The following is a 9854-nucleotide window of genomic DNA, read 5'->3' as shown; positions in this document are numbered from 1 at the left end:
CTAGATGGCACACAAAAGTATTAAAGAACAACATAGGAAATACTAGAAGTGGTATAATACTATAATCACCAGCCTGTGGGATAGCATTGGCTGATGGATGATAACTATGGAACAGTGTTACCTAAAGAACAAGTATCTTAGCTGAACTATGGAACAGCGTTAACTCCTGAACAAGACCCGTAAGAGATCAGCATGAATATACAGTGAAATGTGATGATCTATTTTCCATGCTTAGATGAATAACAAAGCCATAAATGTTGCACACAAGTAAGATGAGGGTACAACCTATCTGGCTGCCATACATAGGAGTGAGCATCATGTACTGACTTGTCGATGGCCCTGTAGTTGTTGCGGCTGTGCATGTCGGGCACGCGCATTCGATGCAGGGAAATGTTGAGTGGGGACTATAGCTCCCTTCTGGTGTATGCTTCCCTTGTTGGAGCAGCTGCGGTGAGTCGGAAGATGGTGTGTCTGAAGATGCAGATAACGCATAATGTTAAGAACGACATATCTCTTTGATCTGAAGAAATACACTAAGAGATCAACAGCAAGGTACGAGAGTGGTCACACATCTGTTGACTGAAGACTAAATTGGGGTCACACGATTTTATTTTATTTTGGTACTGTCCGATCTACGCCGGATGGCTGGCCTTCTTGTGCCTCCCGGCTGACACTGTTCGGAATCTTCCCCGAAGAGCCAGCGACCAATGGCAGAGCAGCCTGCCTCCGCCGTCCGTGGCCCCGGCCAAAACCCCGCTCCCCGCCCCACCGCACTGCCGTGGTTGCGCCGCCCCCGGGCCAATCCACAAAGACTCCCCGTCATCCAGATCCGGCGGCGGCAGTACCTTCAATCCACGCAACTCTAAAAGATAGCCATCTAAGCGCTGCTTCCGTGGAGAACTTGTGGCCCCGCACCCTTACGTTAGACACCAGCCAACCGGCAGCCTAGGAGCTCCGCCGCCTTGAGGGGTGCTGCTTCCCATTGCAAATCGATTGGCCCAGAATAAAAATTCAAACAACTGACGCCTAAATAAAGTGATTTGAGATGAGGGTGCGACCTATCTGGCGGCATGGTGAAGTAGGCAGGTCCAGCTACCGAGTCGGTGAGGCCGGCGCGGTTGCGGTGGCGACCGGCGGCAGGGAAAGAGCGATGTCGCGACAGTCGACGGCTACGCCGAAGCAGCACCAGGACTCTGGACGGATCCGAAGTTGGAGCTGCTCCGGCACCGTGAACAACGGCGGGGGTGAATCGGCTCCGGTACGGTTCACGCGGCCGTCATCGAGGCAGCACCAGCAGCACGGAGTAAGAGGCACACGGCCCAGTGCACGACGGCAAATGGACAGCATCTCCGGCATTAGGGAGGAGGGCGGCTGTGAAATTGGTGCGATGGGGGGCGCCATGGAGGTGGGGCTGAGGTTTCGCGTCTCGGGAGAAGGGAGCTTCCCGGGGAGAAGGTGATTTGGCGCCCACGAGGTATGAATGGGGGCGGGCGGGGGAAATTGGGAGGGGAGTGGAACCATGTCTTACGGACGCATTTGTCTGAAATGTGAGGGGGAGTTACAGTTCTACCCTTGCCTATAGGCTTCTCGGCTTGGGTCTGTGTACTGAGGGTTGGGGATAGTAGAGTAACTTTGCTTCTCTAGGCGGGAGCGATTTCGGGCGAGGAGGGCATGTTTTGAACTATAGTGGGCACGAGCGATTTCGGGCGAGGAGAGCGTGTTTTGAAATAGTGGGCGCGAGCTATTTCGGACAAGGAGAGCGTGTTTTGCCGACCATGGTTTATGAATTATTCGGCACATGTCATTTCGGCCGAGGAGAAGGCGCGCTTGGATGAAGTTACGAACCTACCCTCGATGTACAACGGGCCAATTCATGCGTGTCCCACATAGGACGGTAATTTCGCGTCTCCCATTTATTTGCTCGGGCGAATTCCACCGAGCAGAGAGGATGTTTAACGGTTCGTTCAAATTTTGGGAGAACGAGCATCCACGTCTACCTTACCAAGTCGATTCGGATCAAATTTTGAAATATTAGCTTGCCACTTCTTTTTTAGATGGAGAGATGATGCTCGGGAGTAATGTGCTTTTACATGCTCGTTGCTAGCGATTTACTATATGACAAATAGTTGACCCACTCAAAAACGCGAATCAAACCCAAAATGAAATATCTCGATTCAATGAAATAGCTCGTTCAGTAGGTCAAAATAGTGAACTAAATCCAAAATTGAACACCTCAATCGAGTAGCATGTTGTACAGTATTATAGTACTCCATGAACATGTTGAAAGTCAAATTAATGAACTTGTTTGGTATACACATATATCCATTCATGTGTGGATTGCAGACAACATGTTCTCCAATTTAAATATTTGAATGCAAGTTTATATCGAAACATGGTTTATATCAGTCTTTAATGCATAAAACACGACCTCCCCCTCTCCCGGACTACTGCTCTCTCTCTCTCTCTCGCCGACAATCTTCAATTCTGTCACACGCATCCGACACAAAAACCTTGTTTGTCCCTCTCCCTTTCTCTCCATCTCTTTCTCTCTCTTTGTGTGTGTGTGTCAGGGGGTCTTTCTAGTTCGCATGCATATATACACCATCTATAGGTCTCTCTCGCACACTATGTATGATACTCTAGCTAGTCCAAGCTACATATCTTGGGTGCACTCATCGTACGCACACATATTCCTTGGCTCTTTTCCTGTAACTCTCTCACGCACCACTATGTCGTCTCGGAGCTCTTCCCCCCCTCTCTCAAACTCTCCATCCACCTGGGTCACACATACACATGCATATCTCACTCGCACTTGATAGGCCCATCTAAAACTCTATCTCTCCCCCTCGTTCTCTCTCCATCTCACATGCGCACACACACAATCTCATGCCCAGCTAGCCAAGTATGATGGTCTCTCACTCAATTGTAGGCACACGCAGTCCCCCCTATATGTATATGACTAGCTAATCTTAGTCTCCATCACAAACATGTGCATGGTCTATCTCGATTTCTCTCGGGGCATCTTTCTATCGCGCACGCACTCCCTCGATCTCCCACCCATATAGTCCCCTCACGATCTCGACGGGATCTCTCTATCACAAACACACCCTCTCTCCCTCCCCATGCGTCCATGCCATCCATGTGTCCCTCTCGACCTTTGTTCCTTGTTGGCCACACCTCTATTGGACATGTGCTATAGGGGTGTCTCTCTCCGTTGCAAACAATCACACACTAGCTATCTTCGTGTATCTCCTCGCCTTGCTTTTCCATCTCGGAGACGCATGCGTGATATGTTCGCATAAGAAACGAAAAAACACACTCTATCTCTTAATTATCATTTGTTGTCACTTTCTCTTTCACACACATACTCTTTTTGCACACTTACTCATTCTCCTTCACACGCACTTGATCTGTCTCGACTGAGGCACTCTCCTCGGTCCATAGCATATAGATTTATTGAAAAGTCAAACATCACAAAGTTTGACCATGTACGTGGAGAAAAAGAATTACATCTAGTACAACAAACATATACCATTAGATTCACCATGAGATGTAGTTTTGTATGATGTATCTTTGGTATTGTAGATATAAATAACATTTGCGTAAACCTGATCAAAGTTTGACTTCTAAAAAATTTACATGCACTGCATTATCAAGCGGATGGAATATCTCTTTCCCCCTCTCAGCTATCTAACGCACCACTCAGCCTTATCGGGGCTCCTCAATCTCTCTCAAACTTTATTAGTCAGTTTGGTTCGTGACCTAACCCTCATGCCTTGATGGCCGGTACTGCCTGGTGTGGACGTGAGATGTAAAATATTTCTGCCTGGCCAGGCTTGTGTGGTGCTGAAGTATTTGGTTCATGCCTGGGCCAGGCAAAGCATCAACGTCCCATCAATCAATCCATGCATCAATTGTTAATTGCTAATATCCATCCATGTTGCTGTTAGCCTCGTGGCCACACGACCAGGCATGACCAGGCGTTCAAAATCGGTTACCTGGGCCAGGCTACTTGCAGTGTCTGGAGTTCAGCCAGGCTAATTAAAGTGCAAGGGAACCCAGGCCAGGCGGGCTTTCTTTTTCACAGGGTAGCAACCAAACAAGCATGCATGAAATCCAGCCACAACCCAAGGCCAGGAAAAAGATACTTAGGACGCAAGCCAAACTGGCCTTATATCTCCCGGTTCACACATACACATGTCTCGCTCGTGCTATACCTATAGACCCATCCAACACTCTCCGCCCTTGTTCTCTCTCCATGTGACACGCACCCCCCTAAGTACCATAATCCCTCAATCCATCATAGGCGCAAGCACTCCCCCTCCTAAGTATGATTATCTCTTACTAGCCAACAGGAACACACGTATTGTCTCCTTCCATCCATACGTCTATCTCGATATCTCTCGGGGCATCTTCTATCGTGCACAGACCTTATCACTCAATCTCCCACCCATGTAGTCCCATCACGATCTCCAGGGGATCTCTCTATGACAAACATACACTCTCTCCTCCCCATGTCTGCATTTTCTCCGTATGTATCTCTCGACCTCTCTCCCTTGTTTGTCAGACCCCTCTTGGGCACGTGCTAGGGGTCTTGCTCTCTCGGTTCCAAACAACCACACACTATCTCCTCACCTTGCCTCCGTTGTCGAAGATGCATGTGTGATATGTTTGCATAAGACACGCATGCTTTTTCTCTACTTTTATCGTGTGTTGTCCATGTCTCTTTCACACACGCACACACACTTTTTTCACTCTCTCTCTCTTGTTAGGGACTCTGTCACGTCCATAAGCATATGGATGTTTTGAAAAGTCAAACCTCAGAAATGTTTGACCAGGTATATGTGGAGAAAAACATTTACATCTGGAACGATCATTAGATTCATCACAACATGTATTTACTTCATACTATCATTTATCTTTGGTATTGTAGATATAAGTAATTTCTTTATAAACTTGGTCAAAGTTTCAAAAGTTTGACTTAAAAAAATGTTGGAACTACATTATCGAACAGAGGGAGTAGCTCTTTCTCTCTCTCTGCTATCTCTCACGGGCCTCCCCTCTCACTCGAACTCTCTATACCAATGGATTATACACTCACTGTGTCAGCGTATAGCTCCATATATTGTTTAGTTGACCGGTCAACCAATCCACATGCTGCCTTGTCAGCTCGTGTTCTGTATCTTCGTGTGCTGGCCCATGTGGCAGTGGGTGAAAATAAGTAAACTAGAGGCCCATCTGACACGCGGTGAAGTAAAAAAAGTTGAAACCACTCGGGGTAGCACCCCGCACGCTAGTAAATTGAGGGCGCATTGAGGACAAACTTCTTGTGCGCGAAGGACGCACTCGCGCACAATTCACCACTGCGCGGCGGCATGCATAGAAGGACGCACTCGCGCACACCCAACACACAACACACACCAGCACACGTGTACACCGGGGTCGCCGCCGGTTGAGATGGATGTCGAGGCAGCCAACAAGCGGAGGCGGCTCGAGCCAAAACTGCATCTGGCGAGCCTGGACTTCATCAGCAGCCTCCCCGACGACACGCTGCTCGTCATCATCGGCCTCCTCCCCACCAAATCTGTCATGCGGACCGCCCTGCTCTCCCGGCGGTGGCGCCCCCTCTGGCGCTGCGTCCCCCTCAACCTCACCGTCGATAGCTGCCTCTGCGACGGGGATTGCAAACGCATGGCCGCAGTCTCCAAGATCCTTTCATCGCACCCTGGGCCAGCCAAACGCCTTGACATCCGCATGTTCAGTACCAACTACAAGGTCCAATCCAAGTTCGACGAGTGGTTCTTATCCCCCGCCCTAGATCAGCTTGAGGAGCTCAGCTTTGAAGCTGGACGATGTCGCTCTCTGCCGCCGTCCGCGCTCCGCCTCACGCCAACGCTGCGCCGCGCCAGCTTTAGCTCCTGCTATCTTCCCCAGATTAATGCCGCGCCAGCTCTTCTTCTCCCTCAACTCAAGCAGCTCGACCTCTTCGACGTTGTCATCTCAAAGAAGGCTATGGAGCACCTGCTCCGCAGCTGTACTGCGCTCGAGTACCTTCGTCTTGAGCAGATCCATGGGTTCATTAGCCTCCACATTGCCTCGACAAATCTCCAATGGATTTATGTGTCTTGCTGGCCCCGCAACAAGACATCAATTGGGAAGAGATCACTCCAGCTGTTCCACATTATGGTCATTAGGAATGCGCCTTTCCTTGAGAGATTGCTTGTATCGGATCTAGAAGGTCCAACAAAAATCAGGGTCATTGACGCGCCGAAATTGACAGCGTTGGTGTACTTGTCTGCCAAATTCTCCGAACTCTTTATTGGATCCGTAATCGTTCAGGTACAACACTCATCTTCTTCTCCATCTTCTTGAAATTCACATTTTTAAATTTCTTCTTGATGTATTTACGACCGTCTTCCAGAAAATGATTCCCACAAGCTTGACCCAGTCCATGCGCACAGTGAAGATCTTAGCACTAAAATCTATCGGCCCCAATCTGGATCAAGTTGTTGGATTCCTTACATGCTTTCCGTGCACGGAGAAGCTACTCATCGAGGTGAAACTTCTTTCCTATAAGTAAACGGTAATCACAATGTAGCTCAATTTTTTCGTAATTTTCCCAAATTACGATGACAAGTGTAGTGTTCAAAACTGCATCTACGCACTGCACCGAAAGAAATGGTTTTAGTTTTTTTTTCTCACGTGATCACCTGCATCGTTTTTATGCTGTACTACTATAGTAGCCTAGGCTAGTCATAGTGGAAAGTAACTTAGACTACTCCAGTAACTCTATGGTTACCCTAAGAGAAAGTACTACCTCCGTCCTGGTTTACTCTTCCAATTTTGTAGTATCAAAATTTGACCATAGATTTAACTGACAAAATGTTAATGCATGTCACTAAGAACTATATTGTTGGATTCGTATTTGAACATAATTTCAAATGGTGTAATTTTTAGTGACATGCATTGGCATTTTCTTAGGTAAATCTATGGTCAAAATTTTATACTAAATACGAGGTAGTATTACGAAAGTGGGCTATGTAGGCCAAAACATGTGCCAAATTCACTTGTGATGCATTTGGCATCGATGCCCCTCCATTGCTCACCTGGTGTCCCAATATGGATCACTTACTTTGCTCCGATGCCAAATTAACTCACGCAATGAAAAAACATTGCGTCGGAGAGAGAGAGGACCGAGGCAATAAAAAACACTTGTTTGGGAGAGTGAGAGGCTGCTGTAGTTGGTTTGATTGATTTGTTTATACATGTGGGTCTGTGTGCACAGTGGTGCCAACTCTCTCACATCGTGAGAGCGGTGCCAAAATCTTTTGATTTGACATCGATGCGTGTTATGTGGCATACTTTTGCGAAATATGGCATCGGCCACATAGTGGAAGGCAAAAAATGCCCAAGCTCTTCACGTGCTCCTAGTTAAATGAGAGGAAACAGAAAGAGAGAGAGAGAGAGAGAGTGAGTGAAAAAATATCACTAGCCAGCCAACCCTATCATATGAGCGAATGATATTGGTACCTCTTGATGACACGGCAATCTTATGCAGCCAGCTGCTCTAATATGTTCTCTTCTTTTGCAAATAAAAAAACCCGAAAGTGAAAAATGTGCTGCACTATAACAATCTCATCGAATGCCTTGATCTCCATCTTACAGAAATTGATTTGATCGACTACCGAGGCAACACATCTGAGATTAAATTGGCCAGGTTCTTTGTTTTGGAGGCAAGTGTGCTCAAGGTAATGAGGTTTGGTGTTCTCTGGCGCAACAATGAATGGCGTGCTGATCACCGCAAGCGTCTAAGCCTAAATGAAAAAGTCTCCACAGAAGCTGAATTTGTTTTTGAACATCAAGTGGCCAGAGACTTGAAAACTTATTTGCCCATTAGTGACTTGTCAGGGCGGTGGATTTTAGTTTGTACGATAATGATGCATCCACCTAAAGTAACGAAAGTTCTTACATAAACTTCCTAGTAATTCCCTCTTCGTAGGTGCAGCATTACTCCTAACATTTGTAATATCAGTTTGAAACTTGCAATATTGTCGTGTCCTATTCCTGCATTTTCAAAATCATGCGAATCAAACAGGTCCTGAGTTGGTGATGATGTTGTGCCTCCCATGTTTCACCAATAGCCATCGGATCTAGATCTGACACATACAAACCAAGCTTCTCCATTTTTGAAAAAGATGCCCGCACTTGTTCCCTATTTACAAACAACTCCTTGTCTCTCACAATCAGCCTCATCTCCTCCCCACCACATCTAGGAGTAGAAGGCCGTGGAAAAATCTGGCATGATGGCCGCTGCCAGAGCCGTCCACCCCCAATCTTGGTGTTCCGTGCAATGCACAGGCATCTACGCACGGGAAATTATGTCGAACAGGGCTAGTTGTAAGCAGGCTAGCTCTACAGCCATGATGATAGTGACTGCAGATGGTGAGGCTGACTATGGTATGCCGAACACGTCGCCTATACTCAGGTGTCATCTCCGGCGCAGGGTCTTGTCACTTCACTGTGAGGAGCAGCACGTAATAATTTGACCAACGGGTAGTACAATGCTAGTACTCCTACAACTACATTGGTAGTACTACTACTAGTACTAGTAGCACCACCGTCTAGATTTAGGAGTACTACCACGTCCATCTGGATTTTAGTATTTGACTAGCAATATCTAGTAATGCATGTCACCAAAAATGTACTACTCCCTCTTTAAATAAATACATGGTGTTTTATTCCTATCAGCGAGAGAACTTAATGTTTTTTTGCTACTCCTAACTAGAGTACTAATAGGATTACATGCAATGAACTAAACACTGCATGTCATGTTTGGTAGTCTCAAGTCATTGAAAGCATGCACGACCCACATCTCTCATTGGTTGATATGTCACGAAATAAGAAACAAGGAGGGATTTAATGCACCGTGCCTAAGTATTTTGGGATTATTTGGTTTTCGTAAGGTGACTTACACAACATTTTTGTTTACATGCATTAACATTTTATTAGTTAAATCAAAGGTCAAAACTTGGTGCAAAATGCAAAGGGGGCCAATAAACCAGTAAACATCAAACTTCTCTGGTTTGGCCCCAACTAGAGGTCCGGTGAGATGACTATACTACACAGGCACGGAGGGGCACACAGCTTCATTGACTTACGACAACTGCCTTTGGGTGAATGACACGTGGCCCCAGGGGGTGGCTGGCCCACCTATCATACAGCCAAAGGCAGGTGCAGTAGAGGGCCGAGGAGTAGTACGAAATCCTACGCACCTATGCACGCTAACCAAGGGCTGAGTGATCACTCGAATCGCAAGATCAGTTGACTAGAAGCTTGTGGCGACCCGACCCGAATGGATCAAGTGCTCTGTGCTCAGGTGTCATCCCTGGATCAGTAATGCTGACACCACACAGTACATCGAAGGATTTATAGCAGAGTGGCAATCACACACTTATTATATCGTTGTCTCAAAGAGAACTTATTACAATAAATATGGCTTAAGGCCATCTAATAACGATAACAGCGGAAGACTCGGAAGATAAATGGGTCCATCAACTCCAACGGCATCACTGAGTATAGAACCACGACCTAAAAGCACCTTAATCATCGTCTGAAAAGTCTACAACATGAGAAGTTGCAGCCCGAAAACGGGTCAGCACATGGAATATGCTGGCAATGTAACACATAGAGAGTAATGGAATGAAACAGCTATACTATATGCATATATGGCTGGTGGAAAGCTCTATGGTTACAGTTTTGTGTAAAGCCAGTTTTTCCCTACTGCAAAGGAATAAATTTATTTAACTATCATGGTAGTTGTTAAACATCGAGAATGGTTGACAGCATTCCGATCC

The sequence above is a fragment of the Triticum urartu genome, chromosome 2 (genome assembly GCF_003073215.2).
Source record: "Triticum urartu cultivar G1812 chromosome 2, Tu2.1, whole genome shotgun sequence".
NCBI lineage: Eukaryota > Viridiplantae > Streptophyta > Magnoliopsida > Poales > Poaceae > Triticum > Triticum urartu.
This window is presented reverse-complemented; position numbering follows the sequence as displayed.